The 23,783-nt window shown below is 36.6% G+C and overlaps 1 long non-coding RNA gene across 1 annotated transcript; it reads right to left on the reverse strand.

Moving 5' to 3' along the window:
- Positions 1-1,255: 1,255 nt before the first annotated feature.
- On the reverse strand, positions 1,256-22,960 carry LOC149117515 (uncharacterized). Its single transcript, XR_016205686.1, has 6 exons — positions 22,674-22,960; positions 22,206-22,319; positions 21,519-21,998; positions 20,342-20,419; positions 19,118-19,719; positions 1,256-1,362 (listed from the first exon to the last, which is right to left on the reverse strand). It is a non-coding gene; the product is annotated as an uncharacterized LOC149117515 (long non-coding RNA).
- Positions 22,961-23,783: the final 823 nt, after the last annotated feature.

Consider the following 23,783-nt stretch of genomic DNA (forward strand, 5'->3'; position numbering starts at 1 on the left):
CAACTGGCAACAGCAAACCTGGTTGGCCAAAAACCACCTGACGCCTGCCATGAGCTCAATGAGCAGCAACATATCGTACAAAATAGAGATAAATGTAGATGGATTTTGGCTGCCTTGTGTCCCACAGAGAACGGAGAGGATTAATTAAAAAAGTAAGTAAATCGCGTTATTAACCTTACAGCAAGTCTTTTATCTTAAATGGCGGCTTTCCTTCATTATCAACTCATTCTTACGCTACCAAGTTGAATAGAAATACATGAAAGATGAAGAGTTGTTCCAAATCGATTGTTTTCATTTGTGACGGCCATTTATTATGGTTCAACTTTCTGACCACAACATGCGAACAAGTTTTTGAGGTGAGCAAGTTATCTGTCCATGAAATAATCATAAGTAAACCTAGGTGATTAAATAACTAAAGTTGCTGCCGTTTGCTTCGCTATCTCCAGGATGACCAAAGATGTGTTAAAGGACAGTTCACGAGTTTCTGGATTTGTTCACCAACCTTAATTAATTGAATTTCATCAACGTTAACTGAATTTTGGATGGCAGTGTGCAGAGCTTCACTTCTGGCGTACGATCGATGACTATTGGAAAAACATCTCAGCTCAGATAAGTAGACAATGGTTTTCCTATCTTTACACTCCAAGAGTGTTAAAAATCGTGATTCTGCTTGTAAAATTGATAGATCTTCAAGTTTCGTACCATTGCTTCATATAAGCATACGGCTGACTTGTTATCCACAAAATGCCATAATTTATAACAGTACAATACACGTGCACTGTATGATGTTCGATAATAATTATTATAATGAGACTGCCGTTTGTTTGGAAGGACTTTGGGTCGAACTTTTGTTGGCTCAGATCATTTTCGCGTGGGGGTTGGAGTTATTATGTGAAGGAACATCTTGCACTTTTCATTTTACGTTCTTGGAATTAAGCGTCTGAAAACGTTTAGGTGAAGAGGAGAATACCACGACATAAATAGTCATAAAAAAGATTCTTTAATAATCATTAAATCCAATTTTAATAGCTAGCTTATATTATAACCAAGTTAGAAAGCATTATCCTTGATTCTTAGAAGCGCGAACAATACAGCCCATCTTGGATTCCATGGGAATTCTATTTCATTTTTGAAGAACATGCTAAAATTCGAAAACACATCAAAACAATACTGTTTTATGAAAATTTACATAGTTATCAACTGTACCTAACACTGCTGTAAATTTATTAGTTGACAAGGTAGTGTTGATTCAATATTCTTTTTTCTCTGTCTCTCTCGCTCCAGGCGGCTGATATATCATTGTTGACAGAAAGGGCAGCCATCTTGGATCGCAATGTACTGTTGGACTCTGGCTCAAGTTGACTATTGGAAGCATCAAATCTCAGATTAGTACATAATTTCTACTCTCGTTAACTTTTAACAGTTTCAGTGTAAGATTATGAAAATCTCAGAAACTGATTAACTAGAAGATATTGTCTTGATGAAGAATCAAATTCTTAGAATTAATATTAACAACAATATATATGAAAAATCAGTAACGAGAATACACATTTTGAGCATGGGACGTACTTAAGAGTTACCACTTTGAAAAACGAAATTCTCAGAGTTAACATTTAAAACAATATGAGAAAACCAGTAATGAGAATATACATTTTGAGCACGGGATGTGTTAAAAGTTACCACTCAGTTCGTGATGCTGAAGGTCAACCTGAAACTCTCGAATATCATTTCTTGTAATTCATATTTTTTTCAAGGTGTTGATGAAGACCATAACCAAACGTTGCGGAAATGTAGATAAGAGAAAAAAATATTTTGCTTAATTGAAAACAATGGTGGTTTCTTTTCGAGAAAAACTTAAATGAAGAGGAAGGGGTAGTAATTAAGACATGACCGCGGCTTGTCAATAAAATCAACTCCTGAAAGCTCACTAGTTTTCCCATTAAGCCTGAGATGAATGATACATCGCATTGTTGTTTTGCATGTATACATCCTTTACATTTGAGCAGTATTCTCGAGAATATAAAGTGAAGTATCTTGATTGAAAGATTTTAATCTTCCAATTCGTCCCTTCTCATACATCGCAAACTACTTGTAAAAGTGCTGTTTAAGTACAACCGTATCAAAATTACTTTTAAAATTTAAAGTAAGATTGCTCTAAAGAGGGCTTCTTCTGTTTTATTTATGTTTCTGTCGAGTAAAGAAGGATTTTGAATCTTGAAAAAATTTTGGAAAGGCTGTTTTGTTTTGTTTTGTTTTTGTCGAGTAAAGAAGGTTTTGAATCTTGAAAAAATCTTGGGCACAGCCAGTCGGATATCCGGACTACAATAGATTGTTTTTACTGTCTGCAATGAAAAAACAAACAAACAAACAAGAAAATGCGATCTTATAGAAGATAAATAAAGAAGGCACCTCTGCAGGTTTTAGGTCTACGCGCTATCCCAAACTTCAGATATTCGCCTAAATGTTTTGCACAAATTTATAGAGCCCAGTATGGTGCCGCCATATTGGTGTACCTCCGTGGTACACCAATAAGCGAATCTTTGTGTATATATTTGCTCCATAAGTAATACAGTTTCTGATGGATCTACCAAAACATTAGCTCTGAATATTGAAAGGGCATAGCATAATCAACTTTGTCACTCGATGTATTGAATACTTTTTGAGCGACGCGGGTTTAAAAACTCAAAATTCTACAAAAAATGTAGAAGCTCATTTGCGCTTCTGCCACTGAGAAATTTTGCAGTTTTTGAAAGCGAATTTCTTCTCGAATATTACACCCAAAGAGCCAAAAGCTTCACCAGTTACTAAGTTAAATTGTTGTAGTCAATTCTTGTCTAGCGTGATACCTTCTCCTTGCAAAGTGGTATGTTAATGAGGAAAAATGTCAGCAAAAAAGTCAGCAAAGATTCGCCAATTCAATATGGCGGCCGGAAAATAGTGTGATAATCTGAAGCTTACTAGGTTATCTAGGCCACTGTTTGCCTGCATTGCACAAACCTATAAATTAACACTTTACTACTACTTTTTTATTTCACGAAGGGCTAACAATCATGAGACAAGTATATCGACAAACGCGATCGTAGCTTTATGTCCCGCACTGCCATAACTCTAAAATTCAAAATACATTTGTTTCCAAACGAAAGACGTTGTTCCGCTGAAATGTTGTGAAGATATATACTTTTCGCACCTCTTTTGCCTGATGAGGATAGAAACTCTGGTGGCTCTTTAGGTTTGGATTTTAAAACTTGATGACGTCACATGAAAATGTTCCATTGAATTGAGTCTCTGAATAAGTCTCCTTATTCAGATCTAATCAGTAATTAGTTCTACAATAAGAATTGAGACAAAATCCGAGAGGAAATTGACCAATTTCAGTGTTTCTTGGACAAAACCCTTCTTCCAGAATATTTGTGAGTATACTATAGTCCTTTTTGCATTTTCTAAAAGCTTGAGCTATAAATAGTTGCCTGAAATAACACCGGAAACAATTTCCCATGGAAACGTGAGAAAATAAATTTCAAAGTTCAGAGAAGTTGTGCAAACAAAGGTAACATGTCATCAACAGTTTCATTTCACCAGTAATTTTAAGTGTTTCATATGAACTTCAAAATCTGTTCTGGACATTTGGTGTTGTTACAAATAATTTCCTTCGAGAAGATATTTGAAACAGTCGCACAGAAGTCTGCTATACGATGTGAATAATCTCGGTACAAAGTTTTTTTCCACTTGTTACTCGAACGTCTTGTGGATTCCTTCTGAATTACTTGGAGGGAGATTATTGAATGAACTTGGTGAGCAATTGTAAGAGGATACCATGAAACAACTTTCATACCGTCACTGGACTTTTTTAACACAGGATTTGGCAATATGACTTCTACCAATACCACATTATACAAGCTTATTGAAGTGCCTTTGAAATTAGTTCCCAACTTGTTTTTTTACTTGCATAATGTTTACATCTATGGAGCCTTGAGTAAATATTTTTTTATCCGTAACGTCATACTTATGAAAGCACGTAGGGGTACTTTTTTGAATACTGCAACTTAGCCTCTCCCGCCACTCTACCCCCAAAAAAGAATGAAAAACAGCCAAAATAGTGACCGTCGATAGTGGATTTCAGAATATATTTGGACATTGGCCCTTCAAAATCTGTACAATGCCTTCTTTGGAGGATTAAATCTTTCACAGATTCGTAGGTAGATCAGAAAGAGCGAAAAGTTTAAAAAAAAAAAACATTGCCATGACTTAATTTACGTCTACAGGTTAAATTTCGCGGAGAAAACGTTTTTTCGCAATTTGCGGCGATGAGTTCTCTTTCTAAGAAAAAAAGTTTCTCCCATCAAATTTCTGTGATACAATGTTAACCAAAAACTGAAGTTCATTTAAAAATTTAACAAAACAAAATTGTACTTACTTGGGAAAAAACGTTTTGAATGACATTCCAATGGGTAAAGGGCCATTGTTGACAGCCCGTATTACCTATCCCACGGAACTTTGTGCTAAAATATTCAGAAAATATTAATTTTAAAGAATACATCATGAATTATTATAACTGATCATAGAACGAAAATTAAAACTGTGTTAACACATCAATATTAAAGACATGATAAAAGCTCAGTTAGACGTGGAACTGGAAATCCTTGAAAAAAAAACGCAGTTTATACAATTAATAAATGGAATTTCTGTCGTTTATTGAAATCGACTTAAAAGTTCATACTTCTTTACTGGTTTTAAACTCATTACTTTGTTTTCAATTTCATTGGAAACTGCATGCGAAAACCTGTGTTTTTCATACATGAAAGAATGAATTTTGAGTTGTGGATAACAAATTAAATAGTTAGCTTAAACAACGACGATACCTACGCCAGGGACGACTCATGGAAAGAAAAATGGTATTTCTAATCTCGTAACAATCTGGATATCTGCTCCGTACGCCAATCAGTACTTAAAACTTGCTCAAACTAAATATGTAATGCCAGCGATCAATTCCAAAAAGCAATACAAAAGATTTGCCATCCCGACCCACGTTCTTCAAATTGCACAGAACCTGTTCATTTCACGTCACGGCTACAAAATGCACAAAGATTTAAAACGCACGTGCACAGCCATTCAGTCTACTCCATAAATCTTTTGTTTGGTGACGTTTTCGTTGCCGTTTTATGGTTTTTTTTTTCTTCATCTGGGATTTTTTTTTTATTTCCGCAATTACATCAATTACAATTCTTTTTTCAACAATTAAGTTACAGAAGAACGAATAAAGTTTGGTTTACAGAGCTTAACAATGACACCATATTGAATTCATTAAGAAAAAAGATTTTGTCACTTCTTATCTTCATACTATTTAACTTAACGATTTTCCTTAATAATAGCGTTGTCTACTTTAATTATTAGTTGAAATTGTTTCCTCAAAGATCTTCTATTATTCTTTACACAAACTCGTTTTATTCGATTTGAAATGTGTGTTTTTCAGTTTCATATTTAATTGCCTAAATACTTATGAAGTGGCTCAAGGAAGGTAATGTTTCTCTACATCGACAAGTCCACAAGAAAGATTTTCCTAAAATTACTATATAATTAAGTAGATCCATCTCCTCCTCAAAAGACTCAACAATAACATCGCAATATGTAAGTGAGAGGCTTCTGCAACTCTTGATTTTACTCAAAATTTTTTTCATTAACCTCATGCCAAAAAGAAAATGAAAAAGAGCAACCGAACAAAATATAGGATATTGTTTCCGTTAGCTGATGACAGGTGCAGTTGGGATTACAAACGTATCCTATTTTACACAGGCGGTCATTAGTATACAGAACAGAATTTCAACACTTTGTACCGAAAGGAGCGTAGATACGGTCCATTAGCAGCCCTCACTGGCAGAAGAAATGCCTCTGAAACTTGCTTGTCATCAAGGCTAAATTCTTTCTTTAGCTTGACCCATTTACTTGGCTTTTCCAATTTTTGTGTTATAGGAAAACAATAGTCAAAGTCACATTAGCGCTTGCCTTTACTGTGCTACGCTATCTAAGAAGATTGGAAAAAAAAATAAGCAATCATTATCAACACAATATTTAGATTAATAAATTTCTACGTGACTAAGACTGCCCTCCCGTCCAAACGTTTTCGTTGCCGTTGCTGTCGTGGTTTGCTTGAGCTCCCTAATGTCCGGAAAGTTAGAACAGACGGGTAACTGGGAGCGTAGGGCGGTGTTTCGTAAGACATTTCCGTAAATTTAAATTTATAATGATATTACCTTTGTGGGATAACTGCTTGCAAATGATTTGTTTCCCCGCCTCTTTTAGCGTAATTCCGAGAGCCGTTAGCGCAATTTTCCTGCATTATTTTTTTTTCTTTGGTGACATCAGACAATAAGTTTCTGATTTTCGTGAGTGGATAATTTCCAGCTAGAACTGACACGAAAAATAAGTGTTCCGCCCATGAGTGGTGAATTCAATGTTTGGGCGTTAACAAGGTCTGAAGACAGATGTTAGCAAGACATCAATTCTAAACCAAACCCGGTTGTTCACTGCATCACATGACTAAAAAATAAATGTATTATGGCTATGTTTGACAAAGGGAAATTGTGACAGGCGAGAGAGTTTACAAAACTGTTTGGCTACGTATATACCAGCCCAAAGGGAAATAAATAAACGGCTTTCTTGCCAATTTCGAGTTAAAAACTGACTCTTCGTACATCACTTGCACAGAAAAGTGACTTGACTCAGCTTGAAAGCTCATTTCAAGAGCACCGCTTTAAAAATTGCAAATGAGCCAACGGATAATAATAGTGGATCAGCAATTAAATCTCTTGACTGAACTAAGACATAGCCAGAGTCAGGTGATAAGAATAAATAATACATCAACTATGAGATATTGTCTTGATGTCAAAATTTGCAATATTTCTTGCCAAATTTGCATTTTTCGCATAGAAAAATATACGAGAAAGAATGTAACAACTAAGTATTGAATGTTTCATACTTTTAAGTGGAAAAAATATCAAACGTAAGATTTATTTTGTCAAATCGCTCGCATTGTGGGCTGAAATAGCGCCACAAAACACCAGCAGCAGATTGTTTTCAGTCGCGTGTCGTGACGAAAGCTGACTCTATGCATAGTTAAAGAGGAGGCTAGGTAGAAGAAATGTACAATTTACAAGCTCTTTGCGGCGTTCTTATTGGAAAAGGTCAGAGAAAAGAATTGGATTTACGTGTTTGAAAACTTTGTTCAAGTTCAATCTTGATACCAAAATTGCATTACATGTTCAAGAAGGGAAATCAATGCTCCCAAAATAACCATTGTTTGATTTAGGAATTCTGGCTTTATAAATTACCCACAGTCAGGTTGTAAGAACTGCTCTTGTGGGATATTGTGTAGATTTCATCTCGATACAGTCGTTTTTTTAGAGCATTAAATGAAGCGGCTGCAATTTGTGGCAGCTCGACTTAGCATGTTTTTTTAAAAAACTAAATGACGACTAAGATGTTTAAAGACAAAATAGGAAAAAAATTCCAAAGTAATACCAGGTGTGCGAATTTAATTCCTTACATGGTACAGTCGCATGAAAGATGATAAGGAAAAACAGTAGTTTGTTTTAAGCGTCCTGTACAAAAAAAGTTAAGGTTGTGAAGTTCTTAATTGATGATTTGTAGAAGAAAAAGTGAGAAATGTTGAACTGTAATTCAGAGGTGGACAGTTTATAAATTCAAGAGAAAGATATCTTTGCGAATTTGGTGCAAACGAAAATGTGATTTTCCAGCATTCGTTCCGCTCCAGTTTTCACGTATTGTTCCTAGAAAGCGATAACAAATTCAAGTTAAAAAGTTGTTCATCACTGAAACGTGTTATGTCGATTATAGACATGAACTCTATTATTTCCAAGAAATAGTGATCGACAGCTCATTTCTCCTTTCTGCAGATGATGAGAATTTCAGTTAACTACAATAATATTAATTTCAACAAGATGATGAGAAAAAAGGAAGTCATCAACTTTGGATCATTGTCTTGATGGAACAGTGAAAAGGCCATTTCCGAGTTTACCTTTTCCTTCTGTTTGAAAACGAGTTCTCGTGCAAAACCACTTTTGCGATGGAAGGCAAATTTCACTCTCGATTTCTGATTTTTTTCTAATTTCTTTGTGTACGATGACAATTAAAAAGTAAGATGTTCAATACGCAGACAGGTCAGTTAAGTTATAATTATCCATTTCCAACGTTCAATAGTGCTGCCCACTTTGTTGCAAAAGTAAACAAAAAGTAAAGCTATATTATTCCATAATGATGATTAGTTTTCGATTTTCCATTATTTTATTGTAACCACAAAAAATTTGGCAACACTGTGTAAGAAATGCGGAGGGATAGCTTAAGGCATTTTAAAATTATTCAGTACCTTTAAGATTCCTGGAAGGAATATAGCCTAGAATAATAAAATATTTCTGTTTGTGATGAACGGATATTAAATCTTCCAGTTAGAACCGATAAAAAGTGGTAATTCCATACATGCTTGGAGCGTTTCTAGCTACGGTTTTGAGAGAGGTGTCGGCGAGGCATCAAATTCCCCAACAAACCCGTTCTCTGTATAAAATGACTTACTATACACGACAAGTTCAGTGAGAAAATAAACGCACTCTGTTTAATATGTCTGACAGTGGGAAACTGACAAGCGAGATAGTGTACAAATTTGATTTTGCCATCAGTCTCCAAAACGAAATAGAGCTTTTCGTCTACCAATTTTTAGTTTAAAATATGTTTCTTCACACTTCAGTTACACAAATAAACAGTAATTTGAGGTTCACTTAAAGATTGGCTTGATTTAGCTCGAAAGATCATTTCATGGGCACTTTATAAAATAGTAAATGAGTCAAGTTAAATGCTTTGTCTTACGGATAATAAAGGTTTAAAATTGACAGTGGAAGAGCAATGTGTTCGTCACGTAGAAAATAGCGGCAAGGTAGAACTGAATGAACTTTTCAATTCTCAAGAACTAGAAAACAACATACAATTTCTCCTAGCTGTCTTAACACATTCTCAAAAAGTCAAGTGATGAGAATAGAGAAATAAAGAAACTGTATAGGATATTGTCTTAATATCAAATCTGACAACATTGCCGAATTTTCTAGTATAAATCTAGTCAGTGTATCCATGGATACCATGTGTGTTCCTTGCTGTTTTTAAGGTAGCTGAAGTAGATCTACAGTTCTTGTTCATTTTAGCATAATACGTTGTTAACTTGACTTTCCATAGAATGATAATAGAATCCTGGTTAACGGATTTTGTATTGAAGTAGCACCCAAATATTGATGGCAACCTTTCAAACCCAAAAGATACGAATAGCTTGTGTATATGAAAAGAAATTAAAGAAAGAAAAAACTTGACATCGAGATTTGAAATTTTTGCGCTCATTCTTGTTAAACCAGTACAGTTGGTGAATCTGAGCATATAACGTCTCAGTGCACGTATTTTCAATTGTCTAGATAGCACTTTCACTTGCCTTCTAACTGATCAGTAATGATGATTCTTGTCAACAGGATAACAGAGATTAGACGGATCCGTTAAGAAAATGGGCTGCGGCACTTATCAATATTAAATTCAACCACCTTAAAATAAAGTGTTAAAAAAAGGAGTTGAGCAAGTCTCCGAAAAGAGTTAAGTGACTTTTTGAAAAAACATCACTGAATTTTTGAAAGCTATTTAATCAATAAACAAGACTTGCAAAGTAGCTTTCATCAGCATTTTCTTCTCTGAAACAATGTGAATCTAAGTACAATACTTAAGTGAAATTTCGCAAAGCCTTTCCTAGTGTTAAGAAGGTGTAAGGGCTAATTAAAAGACTCACAACAAAGAGCTCTGAAACCTTCTACAACATTAGATCATTAAATAACGCAAAAAAGATATATAAACAAGCCACAAACTAAGTTTGTGGCCAAATCTTGTGTCCTTGTCCATTATTTTAAAACTTAAACAAAGTGTGTTAATAACTAAAGATCTAAACCCCCCCCCCCCCCAACAAATAATCGCAACATGCCAACCCAACATATCACAACATTGTTGTGCGAAGCATGTTGCATGCGCTTGGCCGACCTCTTCACACACCAAACATGTCGCAGCAGGGTGACCAAACGCACACAACATGTTAGGAGGAGGAGGTAGTAGGGAGCAAGAGGACTCTTTTTCCCTCCTTCCTCCTCCCCAGAGGAGGTAGTAGGGAGCAAGACGACTCTTTTTCCCTCCTTCCTCCTCCCCAGAGGAGGTAGTAGGGAGCAAGACGACTCTTTTTCCCTCCTTCCTCCTCCCCAGAGGAGGTAGTAGGGAGCAAGACGACTCTTTTTCCCTCCTTCCTCCTCCCCAGAGGAGGTAGTAGGGAGCAAGACGACTCTTTTTCCCTCCTTCCTCCTCCCCAGAGGAGGTAGTAGGGAGCAAGACGACTCTTTTTCCCTCCTTCCTCCTCCCCAGAGGAGGTAGTAGGGAGCAAGACGACTCTTTTTCCCTCCTTCCTCCTCCCCAGAGGAGGTAGTAGGGAGCAAGACGACTCTTTTTCCCTCCTTCCTCCTCCCCAGAGGAGGTAGTAGGGAGCAAGACGACTCTTTTTCCCTCCTTCCTCCTCCCCAGAGGAGGTAGTAGGGAGCAAGACGACTCTTTTTCCCTCCTTCCTCCTCCCCAGAGGAGGTAGTAGGGAGCAAGACGACTCTTTTTCCCTCCTTCCTCCTCCCCAGAGGAGGTAGTAGGGAGCAAGACGACTCTTTTTCCCTCCTTCCTCCTCCCCAGAGGAGGTAGTAGGGAGCAAGACGACTCTTTTTCCCTCCTTCCTCCTCCCCAGAGGAGGTAGTAGGGAGCAAGACGACTCTTTTTCCCTCCTTCCTCCTCCCCAGAGGAGGTAGTAGGGAGCAAGACGACTCTTTCCATGGCTAATTTATTCATATATTCAATTTAGATAATGACTCCAGAAATCGTAATAAGGAATGTGGAAATGTTTTTAATATTAACAGTGATTATCGTCTACCTTGTTTGGAAGGAGAATTACTTTGCAGTTAAATTTAGTTGAATCCAAGGTACATTTTCTATTCCCAAAGCAGAGTGGAATGCCTCAAGAAAATCGTGAGTAAGAGATACCCGTGCACGATGTTTTGGGCACGGCGGTTTATCTTTTGGTCAAAATTCCTCACGATCTTCTCGGGGAATGTTGTTTCAAGAGCATTAATTTCTGTTCCTCAAACCTCCACTCCCCTGAATGAAACAATCGCGCGTGAGGAATAAATTTCTTCCATAATCCTCTACTTTCCTAGGAAGGAGATTTGGAGGGAAGTGCAAGTTTTAACCATAATCTCATGATCTTTCCTTAAAAGTCAAAAGTGGTTACATTGAGTAAAACTTCCTCGCAAAGTAAGTTTCTTTAAGGTGGTCAAGGTTTAGGAAATGGCTGAAAGACTAGACTGCTTATTTATGCCCATAATGTCGACACAGTGTAGTTTAGTCTTACCGCTACTTCTTAACCTTTAACCCTGTCAGAGAAAAGTACTTTGGGAGGAAATCTAACTCATATTATAACCCCTTTTTGAACTTTAAAGGACGAGTGGAGGATTTTAGACGAGAGTTAAACTTTCTCTCCAATTATTCTCTCTAGGAAAGTAAAGGATTATGGACGAGATTTAATCCTCCTTCGCGATTGTTTCATTCAGGGGAGTGGGGGTTTTGGGGAACAGGAATTAAGACTCTTCGAAAAATCTTCCCCTGTAAGATGGTGGGAGATTTTTGGTCGAAGATAAACTACTGTGCACAGTGGCTCGTGTAGGGGTATCTCACGATTTTTTGATTATCTGACGATTTTTTTCTGGCATTGCCCTCTGCTTTGGGAATGAGCAATGTTCATTGGATTAAACTAATTTAAATGCAAAGTAAAGGACAACGACCCAGGTTTAACCGCATTCACCTTTCTGGTTCTGCGGCATAGTTTTTTCTACAGTTATTTCCTAAATAATATTTTATCACAGGAAGGTGTAAGAGCTTATTGGAGTCTAGTCTTTAATTTGCTCTTTGCACCTACCTTACATCAGCTAAGTTTACTTTGTTATTTGCGAAAATCTCATTTTTTTTTTCTTCCCCCACACAGACTTGATATTATATATATTCACGTCCGCTTCATTTGTTAATCAACTATTCCATCACAACTTACTATGAGGATCGACAGATTTACGATAAACGGAGTACAGGTGCTTTTCTTAAAGTTTATTTCCAAGCTCAAAGAGAGTTTATTTGAAAGTGTTTCTGTCTTTGTCTTTTAGCCAGTTGTTCGCTGTGGTGCATCATTGTTCACTTTCTTTATTATTCCTCAGGCTATCTGTTGATCGAATCAAATATTAACAGTTCATCAGAATGTGTCACGCAGAATCAACATGTATTGTTATGCGATGAACTGTCGGAGTGAGGGTGCTGCTGCGATACTCTCCTACTTGTTCTATATTTTCTTTCCAAATAAAACTTACGGTGCTTACATATATAATAAAATGTTCACAAGGTAACGCTAGCTTTTGGCTTCAGAATAAAATAAACAAATACTAAGCAAAATAAACTAGTTGTTTAGATATAGAACTCCTACTAAATGATTGGCAACTAAATCTATACTCTTTAAAACGTCACCATAGTGTTATCGAGCGCAGAATGAAGTCTTTTGAGTCCATCTTTCAGCTTTGTCCAAGCGATTATCAGTTTTCTCTAAAATTTCGACTGCTGTGACAGCAAATGGCCTTGTTTCAGCCTTCTGGAAAATTTGATTGTCCATTCAATATTTCTAAATCCTTTTCCGAAACTTCGGTGACACGAGAAAAAATGTCCCTATTTTGCAGACAATCTTCAACCACTGAATAGTAATGGGTGATCGTACAAGATATACCTTAGCCAATCAGAATGCAGTATTACATTAGTATAATCCGGTAGATTTGTACTAATGGTAACCAGATTACTGTAGCGTTGTCAAGCACAATAACTGTTGGTTATTAATTCTTACATAATGATCAAGAGTGATCACAATAAAACGTTTTCATGGATCATTATGAAGACTGATTGATTTTGTTAATTCTTTTGTTAGAAAACATTTTTGGACCTAGACATTTCATAGTTAAAATCGTAAATTTAATTTTCAAAGTTAAAACTTTAACTTTGCAGCAACTATTTACTTCTGCTGGTATGTTGACACGACCTTGTTTCCTTACTTATGATCAACAACACGCTCTGCCTCGATCTGAACCAGTAGTTTTCTGAACTGCACTTAACAAATCTCACGAAAGAAACTGACTTATTCATTTCTACTTGTCTTATTCGCATCCTTGGATGGGCCGTGGCTCAATATTTCTCTGCAAACTGAAGTCGAGTGATACAAAACTTAAGCCCTGCTCCGCTGTGTTAATACATGGGTTGGATTATCGCTTACAGAAAACAGCACCTCTTGTTAAGGAGGTGAAATTTTACTTCCGGTTACTTACGTCAGCCTGAGTGCGGAAAACAATAACAACTTAAAAACTTGCAAATTCCCTTACATTTAAGAAGTCTTTCTTTGTGTTTCGCAAAATACAAAGCAGAGAAAGTACAAGCAAAGACAAAATAAGAGAAAGACAGATAAACAAGAGCAATAGAAAGAGAAAAACTAACTCCGTGTGGCTTTGTTTGATCTTACCGAAGTGCGCTGGTAGTGTAAATTGCGCACGCGCTGATAGGGTAACCTCCAATATCTTTCGGGCGCACTTCCGGTTCCTTTAAATGCTAAAGGAAACGCGGTTTTTCATTAAATCCAGCCTTTTTCGATGAATTTCGATTAAAGCCAATGTTGGAAACATAGCTATGCATTCCTTTTTCCAAATCATGCTTTTTTCAGAGAATTACGAATTTTTCAATATTTTGAAATGCTTTCAAAATCTGACCTTTTAGAAATGAAACAAAATCGATGCATATCGTAATGAGGATTTAAATTAAAATATTAAATCAATGAAAAAAATCCCGATAAAGTAATTTGCCTGGGAGCCTTTGCATTTTTTCTGTATTAGTCACATGACTATGGGCGTGGCGTGTTGACGTCATCACTAGTGTTACTGATCATGAAAAAGTTAAAACGCATGAAATATCTCTGAACTAACTAAAAATGATGAGGTTATATGAGAATAAATTTTCCTTAGCAAGGGCTCGAAAAGATCGGTTAATGGGCCCTTAAAGGGACACAGTCGGCTTTGGGACCGCGATGACCTGGACACTAGTTTTCTCACTTTGAAAAAGTTCACCACAACCTGAAATGAAAGATACTCGTCGAGTACATCTAGAAATCCGCTTCAATCTTCGCAGTGTTTTGCTTGATTTTCAATCGTTTACTGAAAAACCTGTTTTTGAGTGGGCTTTTGCTCATCCTATGATAGTTTTTGTATCATATTTGGTTAAAAACACTATGGATCGTGTCTCTGTGATATGCAAATTAACTATGAAATCAAATGGTATCTAATGCGCATGTGCTCCAGCTGACTTTGTCCCTTTAACTTTTAATAGAGTACCACTGATTCATGCTTCAAAAGTATTAATATTATTGATAAAAGAACGTAAAACCGAAAAATCAAAAACAATGCCTCTGCAATCTTTTCAAGGCACTGGGCGTTTTTTTTTAAGCTTTTCGAAATATATGAATTGATTATGTCGTTCTCAAACCTTTTTATCAGCCTAGCGTTTTTGTCAGTAGTCCGACATCACCAAGTCCAATTACATCCTTTACAGGGACAGGATCCGGTACTTCTTTTTTTATTTGGTTTCATCGGTCCTTGCAAATTGACCTTGTGTTTTCACTGCTTACCAAAGCGTCGCTTATTTAACTATCAGAAAGCATAGTACACTTGCCTGCCAAGGGGTTGAAAAACAAATATTGCTTCGGAAACAACATGAAAACTCGATCTGCTATTACCGACCAGCTAAGAAATAGACTTACAAATGCGGGCTAAAAATACAGCCTTTATCAGCAATGATGTGAAATAATTTGCTGCTGCAAATTATTAACGACCTGTTAACATGTCCACGACTAAATTTCCTGACGGTTACGTGTTTGATTCTCGGTTCCAGTTTCTTATAGGTCATCGATACAATTTCAAACATATCCTCAAGACAGTTGTATTTGTTCAAATCATAGTTAATAGAGGGAATGGTTAAGAATCCCAACAAACATCAAAAAGGAAACAAACAGGCTAAGAGTTATGCTGGAAGGTCTTTGGCCCTGTACATCTTTTTGTTTTATGCTCCTAGACTGTGCATGAATTACGCAATCGCAATGTTTCTATTGGTTAGTTGTATAAGCACACATAACCACTTTTTGTATTTTTCCAGATTTTGTGCAGGGTCAACCTCCCCCCCCCCCCCCCCCCCACAAATAGCCAACAAAAACATATAACAAAGAAATTTGCCGTGATTCATAACCATTTCCCTCTATTAACTATGTTCAAATGTACTGTGTTTAAGTACTTTCTTATCTCACTTTAATTATTGCCAATGCGTCTCGAAACAGGATTTAGGTCAATGCTCTTTCCAGTATCTTGATAAAGTGAAAACAATGGAAACTGACGCAGGTCAATATAAATAACTGAACTTGGTAACTCCTTGTTAAAACAATCAGGGAACGTTTTGTTGTGTCAATTAGTTCATTGCTTTTCTTGACGTTCCTGTGGCAAACAAGCACACTCAAAGGTGTTTTATGAATTTTGGTGTACTTTTCTAAGCTCAAGTCTATGTTTTAGAGAATTTTTTGGTTTTTACAAAGTCTTAATTAAAAAAATAAATTTGAATCGCTATATTTTTTAGTATTTTCAAACTTTTTGACATATTTGCAAAATTTTGAAATCCATGCTGCATTTATAATTTGATGAACATGGAAAGAGGCACTCTCAGTTAACCTTCACCCTTTGCATGTTCTAAAATTTGTTTCATTTTTAAGACCTCCATATAAAAGATGAAAAGGATGACGAATATGATTAAAATTCAAAAGGTTTGTTCAAAAGTTCCAAAGCAAAAATTAAATCATAATGATAATTATGTCTTGAAACCTTTCCTCAGTAATACTGCTTGTAAATACTTCTTGTAAAATCACGGTTCCTGCACTAAGTGAGACTAGTTTCTAACTTCTGATAATAACGCTTTCCAATGCAATAACTTTGTACTAATCTTCCCTATGTCGAATCGATGTGAAAATTGTACACTGAGTTGCTAAAATGAGCTTAGATCAGGAGCCACAATTGGGGACGGAGACCGTAAGCACGCGCCATTTCTAGTAGTGGGGCTGTCCCTATGATATGGGACAATTTTTCTATTTTTAGAACAAATTGCGTCATCGTGTGCGGAAAGCGCGCGTACATTCTGCGAGGATTTTTGCGGTTGTAGCGCGGGGGAAATGGCATCCGAAATTCCCGACATGTCTCATGCTTTTGGCCCACAACTCAATACGTTTATGTCTGTTGGAATTTTGCTTAAGTATTTTCGTCGTAAGCTGCTCCAATTCGACTGAAGTAAGGCAGTGTCGAATTTAGGTATGTCCCGTTTTATATCACTCAGACCAAGTTTTGTTCCGCTGCTTCTTTTACAGGAGTTCCACATTACTCCACTTTAAATTTCACATATGCTGAAGATTAACAGCTTTTCCGTAACACAGCAAAAAACCAATTGGAAAAATTTGGATATTGCAGCGTTTAAGGACTTCAAAGTTTCCCTCCTCTTGCCAAACGCTTGCGGGGATTTCGCCAGAGTCTATGGCCACCGAAAAGAAGTAAAAAATTGCAAGTTTGCACTTCACCTGAATTGTAAGCAACGCTTGATATCTCATCAAGGCCCAATAAGTTTACGTCTGTAGACACGGCTAGGCTCTGTTTGTGTAAAAATTCAATAAATTGTCTGTTGTCGATGAATAAGAGCGCCCGCCGATGCGTGTTTTGTACAGTCAGTAAACATGACAAATTGGACTTTTGCAATAATATCTCTAGTTTTTAGATATGTTCAAGGTTGATAAATGTTTGAGAACATATTAAACTGCTTAGCTGAAAATATGTGAATACAACAGGAATAATCAGCAAAGTTACGATGACGCCTTCTTTAATCAACTCGAATTACGGTTTCGATTTTGTTGGCTGAGTTATCAAAACTCCTTGTCTATTTTATTTTCGCAGCTGTGTAAAATTTCACTACTTTGAACAAACGCACATGATAGTAGCCTTTTGGCGTTGGTGAAAATTGTTGCAGAATCTCAGCACAAAAGATAACGAAAGAAATCTTTGTCAAGATTTGTTGACAATTAGCTACAATTGAAAACACCGACTCGGACTGGAGCTACTTGTACGCGTCAGACTTTCCTTCCAAAAACTTTTGCAAACTTGCCAAACGAGCAGAAATAATAAGAAACTATCGAAAACAGGTTTTGTTTATCATTAAGCACTGTTTGAGAAATTCACAAATTACCTCGATACCAGAGTAGAGAGATCTCTTACATAAACTTTATTCTTTGACAACATCCACGCGAGAACCCACGACATGTGCGTGGATCCGCGCGGATGTATGTCGTCAGGGTTGTTCTAAAAATAGCAAAAGTGCCCCATATCATTAGGTGCGTGCAGATCCCGAGACTTACGGTCTCTGTCCCCGGTTATGGCTCCTGCTTAGATTGAAGATTGTTTATTTTTGTACGGAAAACGACATTCCAAGGAAGCGGGAAACTGCGCGTGCAGCAATTAACATACTATGTAAATTCAAAGCTTTCTAAAGTTTTCGATTCTATTTTATCTATTTTCCATTTCATTGTTACATTCCATATGTGTAAACAATAGTTTTGACACCTTTTGACCTGTGTACTTGTTTTATTTATCTATTTTTCTCAGGGTCCATTTTTATTTTTGCTCTTTGTTTTAAAATGTATCGACCATTACTTCAATTTATCATTTCAGCTACCCTGCGAGACTAGCGTCACATATTTATTCTAGCTGGAATGTTATTTGTTTGTTGTTTGTTTGAATACTGACACAAAAACTTTATTCACATGCAACAAACTGTTGTTTTCTTGAGAAAAAGAAAATACTCAAACTACACTTTGAAATCCATGTCAGTGAAACATCGCTACATCGAAAACATGAAATTTCTGTCAAGGCTTGAGCGCACTTGTACCCGGACACATGCAAGTACGTATTGAAGCCAAACAACGTTCGTAAAAATTAATTCTGTTTTCTCTGTTCTAAACGTTAATTTCCATAATAAATGGTGTAGCAAGACACTAATTTGCCCTAGGTGATGATATTTTTTCATTCACTACCTCCATGTTTTGTACTTTTATCAGTTATACAGACGAAAAAGTAGTGCATGTTTATATAGATTTTGGTCAAGCTTCGAACATTGATGACCAAAAAATGATCGTGTTTACCATAGCGCAATTAGAATTGTCATGCCGATAAAGTAATGAGCTCTATCAGTCGTTATAAATTAAGTTGCTGTTCGTTCTTGAATGCCTGACAATACTATTTTAAACACATTTGATTCTGAACAATTCCTTCTCTAAATGAATCGCCTTTAAAGTTCATTTGCGGCCTCGTATAAGGAAAGCATTGTTCGCACTGCAAATTATCATTGTGCTATTAAACTGGAATTGTTCTCGTAAATTGTCGTACATGGTTCTCTGTCTGCAGCATAAGTGGATCACTTCCTTAAAACTTCGTTCGCAAAGCCAAGCCGAGAGTAAGCTGAAATGCTACTTTATAATCTTTGTTTTTCACAATGTTTATATCAAAATAAATTTGTAACAATTACTAGTACCACCACCAGGTTTGTATTCTGTTCAATTTGAATTCAAAATGTCAGGAAAAAGCGCTTCAATTTTGCATTGTGGAGAATATTCGGCCATTTCAAGATGTCCTTTAATATAATAAATGGCGATGTTCAACCTTTCACTTCAGTCTCAAACTCAAAATATCAATTTTTTCCAATTGATCGTCATACATTTCTTTTGTTCTTAGTTTATGAATTTGGTAACATTGCCTTTGTAACATACTTGACAACGCAGCGAGGTACGATGAGATATATTTTGATCACTCTTTGGACTGAAATCGTTCAATGGTAAACAGAGAAGAAAACGACTTACCTGAAAAAGGTGTTTTCAGTGGCTGTCAACTCGAGCCAGGCTTCGAGAGCTTACACACTTTGATCTAGCATGGCTACACTTTCTATTGAAACGATGTTTGCATTCAACCTGGTGATAAAAAGAGCAGAAAACAACAAATTAAATTACTTTTCAATGATTATCGGATCTCCAGTTGTGTTAATTTCGAATATTTGCCCCTAAATACACATTTACAGTGCTTTTCTAAAGCATTACTTTATTGAAATTGATGAACAAATCTCTCGCAATCATGTTACTTTCAAGAATTCTTTCGGACATCAGAACAATTCCTCATTGCCCAACCGGTATCTAAGAGTTTATGGGTTCGAATCCCGTCACGGACTGTGATGTACAATTCTTTGTCCCACGCTCACCACAGGATCAAAATTTCATCTTTCACTACTCCCGATTAGATTTATCTACAGAATACTTGGAATGACACAGTTATTACAGTGGTCGACGACAAATTCAAGTAAAATGAGGAAAGGGTGAACTTATCTGAATTAAGATTTTTCCAATATATCATAGTGCACCAGCACTGCAATCCAAAATGGCCACACTTTCTCTCCAATATCCGAGTTCACCTGGCAAAAAAGGAGATTAAACAAAAAACGAACTATTTTTTCATCAACAAATTGGAGACGTGTTTATAAATTTAAAAACAGACAATTCTGCAGTGACTTCTTAAAGCAGGCATCAATACTGTATGGTATAATAATTAAAGAAACCACTAAATTTTTGTTGGCTGGCAAATCTCAAACAAACTTCCTGGTTCTGCCAAGGACATTAAAATAGTTAAAGAATTTCTCTGCAAGATACTTTGAAATGTATTGACATGGAAGGAGATTTTACTAACTTGGGACTGAAAGCGAAAAAAACGGAAAATTTGAGATGCTGGACTTATTGTAGAGAAAAAGCGTTTCCAGCCATTAGTAAGCAGTGAACTACTGATTGAAACCACTGAGTTCAAGAGCTAACGAAGTTGCTTTTCTTGCATTGGCAAATTTTCAGCCCTTCGTTTCATAAATTTGCAAGAACCTAAGTGAGGCAAGTTGCAGATAAATTTCTAACACCGGCAAAAAATATTTTATGAACATTACTGCTGAACTTTTGGTGGTACATCTAGACAACGTTTCTCAGTTAATGAATAGAAAACTGCGAAGATAATATCTGGTCTATCTGAACCAAGATGTTTGCAATACTAACTTTGTACCAAAGAACATTAGAGCCACGCACTGTCGTACAAAATGGACTTGTTTTCTCTCAGCATGTCTATTTTAAAACCTGCATGAAAAAGAAAAGAGGAAGCTTTGATATACTGACTTAAATTGCGTTAGGTTTAGGAATTTGGTCAAAGACAATGCAGAGCCAGCGGTTTACAGAGACATGTAAAGCATAAATGCTTTTCAGACAACGTTTGAACGCGCACAAAGCAGTGTAAAATTAATATTTTTTTGCTACATGAAGACAGTTCATTTGGTTATTTCCCTCAGGATGTAATCAACATGATAAAAGAAATTAATTATTTTCTTTCTTGGACTGATACTGTAAATGGTATAAGACAGAATAGTTAAGAAAATACTTGGCTTCACACTAGAGCTTGTAAGTATAATCTAAGTGCACTTGGAACCTACTTTGAGTGTGAAGGGGTAAAATGTGCTTTCTTGAACTTAACTTAGTGACCATGGAAACGTTCGTAGTTCAAAGAAGCCGAAGTACGCCGTCAAGTATGGTCTACACCACACTTGAGAGCACACTTGACCAATGGGAAATGGAAGCCAACTGAGGGCGGTGTGCAGCGTTGCTACAGTTCTGACGAACGAACCGATACTAGTAAACAACTTGCTTGAATTTCATTTTCATTGACAGCCTTAACCATAGGTTTTCATATCATCCGACACAGCAAATGCTCTTCTGCAAAATACAAACCAGCTGCTGTCTCAAGTTTCAACCAGGTCATTTCTTTGCAATCGCACAACTCTGTTGAACATTGGACGAGTCACACGGAAACACATTTCCTAGGTTAGCTAAAGCCCTACAGCAATCTCTGCCGAAAACCGCGTTGTTGAGCTACTCTAGAGAAATACAGAAGATGTCGTTTGTTCCTTTGTTTTGCTGCTATTGCTGTGTTGCTCTTTAGCAACAAAGCAACCATATGCATTTCTTCACGATTTTACCGCCGGACAATCGCATTTGTAATATATATGAGTTATTTTTCTGCGAAAATGCTCAAGTAATATACTTTGTCAACAGGTGTGAAGCCAAGTTTTCTAAAGTGCGACTTGAGATTTTCAAGTGCACTTGAGCCAACTGCTTTCTTGAAACTAACTTAGCTTCTAGTGTGAAGCCAAGTTATAATTAAATGACGACGAGCTTATCTGACTATAAGATCTTTCAGATGTCGTCTGCTTGCATCGACGCGAACGGTAAAACACCACAATCCAAAATGGCTGGTTTTCTTTCAATGCACGTGCACTCTGTGTTCAACCTTGGAAAAAAGAGAGGAAATGTCATTAAATGAAGTAAATCTCCTTTTATTCAATAGAACAGTCTTGTAGTTGTACAATGTTGCTATTTTCAGGCATATTACATTGTGTTCGCTAGCCTGAAATCAATTGCAAGAGACTAGAGAAATGCACTTTATAGTGGTGACTGGCTTTCTTTTCGCTTAGAAAATTTACTGCGTACAAACGTGTCAGGTCTGGGATTCTGGTGGTATATTGTCTTTCGATTAATCTTGCTCTGAATTAAATCGTTTACCAGGAAAACGACGAACAAATAACAAAAATACGATGTACTTATCTGAAATCAGTCAGTTCCTATAGTCAACTTCCAGGTTGCGCTAGAGCCCAAGAACTACAACCTGCAATCGATCGAAAAAGATTTCTGTTACATTTTAATTTAAATTACCATACACTAGAACAAAAAAGTTATAAAATGGTAGCAAGGGTCAAACTGAACCGTAACAATGCATTTATCGTGATAGCTATCTTAGTCACAATTTTTAAATCAGACTTTGCAACAAGGTCAGATGATACAACAAGATAAAACAACAAAACCTAGAATTTACCTGAAATTGGAGTTGATCACAACATGAAGAGGCTGATATGGAGAGAACGAAGCTCCAAAATTGAACACTGCTGCTCATAATGGTTACATTTCCTTTGGATACCCCTTTGTTCGTCTAGTGCCAGAAGGAGAGAGAAAAATGTCAAAAAATATATTCAGTAGGTCAATCAGTTCGGTAGTTAGAAACCGGCCATATAACGTAACATCGGTCAATATCGCCTGCATCAAAAAATTTCTTAATGTTCTCCTAGAATTACTTTATTTGAAGTGAGGTAGTTTTAATGTTCTCGCCAGAATTCAAAGCAAGTTTGTTCAAAATTGGTGCTATTCGTCAAGTAATTTCTGATTTCACGAGAATGTAAACAATTATGAAAACATGAAGATAAATGAACAATAACCACAAAGACAATTATAACACAAATCTGCTTTTATGTCTGAAATTCTAACGCAATATTTTGATATTACTTACCCGAAAATGTATCAGAAATCACTCCTGAAGTAAAGGACAAGGATGGCTGTATAACAACTCAAAAAAATCGCTCCCGAGGTAAAACCGACTAAATTAACCCCAATTAAAACCTTCACGAGCAGTTAGTTCAGTGATTGTATTGAAACAAACTGTTCCTACATGAGAAAAGAATTCAAATGCTCAGGAAATATTATTGAAGTAACTTTAACACTGTTGATATTAAGTCAGTCAGATCTTCATACCCTTAGCAACTCAGAGCATCAGAGCAATGGACAACAAGCCGGGTCTAAAACACGGGTCACATTCCACAGGTCAAGAGTAGAAATTCCTACTCTACTGATGAATAACTATGCCAAAAGTTTCCCCTCGATCTAAAACAACATTTTCGCAGAGTGCTAGGTTTAATTAGGGCTAAGAGACTGAATCTTGGTGCTGTATATTTATCTGTAGCACAATGACCTGTGCTCTGACCTGTGGAATGTGACCTGTAGTTCAGACCCGCCGTGGACAACATAAAACAGGTACAAAAACGGCGAACGAGAGGGCTAGTAAATTAACTTATTTCTGAAATGGGGTATTCAGTAAGAAACTCTCAAACCTGCTATTCCGATGTGCTTGTCTAAACGAACTTAGTAATTCTTTATTCCGAAAGTTTCACACCCTCCCAGTATTCAACAATTTCTTCACTGTGTGGACGTTAAAAAGTGCTCAACGAAATGGTTGTACTAAACCACTAAACTGCGAGAAAGCACAGGCGTAGCGAAACGAAGCGAAGAGTTAACAAGGACATGAAAAGAGAAAACGAAAGCGTATACTTATCTGCGAAGGGGAGTTCGTACATCGACGAAGATGCTGGTTCACCTTCACATCACACGACGGTTTCTGACACTAAAATGAACGGGATGTCCTTTGAGACTTCCTTACATACACGATTAAAATTCATTCCACCTACTAGGAAAGTGTTTGCTGCATCAGAATATTTCATTGAGATTTCTGTGCGTCAAACAATAGTGCATACAATGATAACAATAAAAAAGTATCGAACAAAGCACGCACTCAGTCGCCAGTTATTTTCGTCTAAACAAGTACAGGTATTTCAAATGAAATTCG

This window comes from Orbicella faveolata, unplaced genomic scaffold (assembly GCF_042242905.1).
Source record: "Orbicella faveolata isolate gen_17 unplaced genomic scaffold, um_ofav_v1 contig_12, whole genome shotgun sequence".
Taxonomy (NCBI): Eukaryota; Metazoa; Cnidaria; class Anthozoa; order Scleractinia; family Merulinidae; genus Orbicella; species Orbicella faveolata.